This window comes from Taurulus bubalis (genome assembly GCF_910589615.1).
Source record: "Taurulus bubalis genome assembly, chromosome: 2".
NCBI lineage: Eukaryota > Metazoa > Chordata > Actinopteri > Perciformes > Cottidae > Taurulus > Taurulus bubalis.
Window position 1 is genome coordinate 27,302,553 of NC_136590.1, and position 511 is coordinate 27,303,063.

Consider the following 511-nt stretch of genomic DNA (forward strand, 5'->3'; position numbering starts at 1 on the left):
CCTGCCTGTATTTTCCTCTAAACCTGCCCGGAGACCTGACTCTCTCCCCTCCCACGAAGTTTCGCCCGTTTACACGCGGCGATGAGGCATTTTAATGCGGGCCGGTGGGGGGGGGGGAGGGTGTCGGTGTTTTAACGGTCCACCATCCACACATACACACCGCCGAGGCTCAGCAGCAGCACCACTGTCGAGCTAAAAGGCAAGGAAACAAGCTTAGCTATCCAGGGCTGCTGTCAAAATAAAAGTCTTGACCCGGCGCCGGAATAAAGGGGGCGCTTCCGGTTAGAAGGTTCACTTGGCGAGCCGTGTTACACAATTTGCGCTTTTATTTTGAAGGTCTTCTCCGTTGTCGACAGATGCGCTTGGAAATAAACGGTGTAATAAACGAATTTGATTTTCTTCTTCTAAATATAAACGTGAACGTTAATAGTTAATCAATACTTTATTTAACATTTTAATTTGTTTTTTTATTTTTACATGAAGAGGAACTTCAAGGTTGAATGTTTTACTG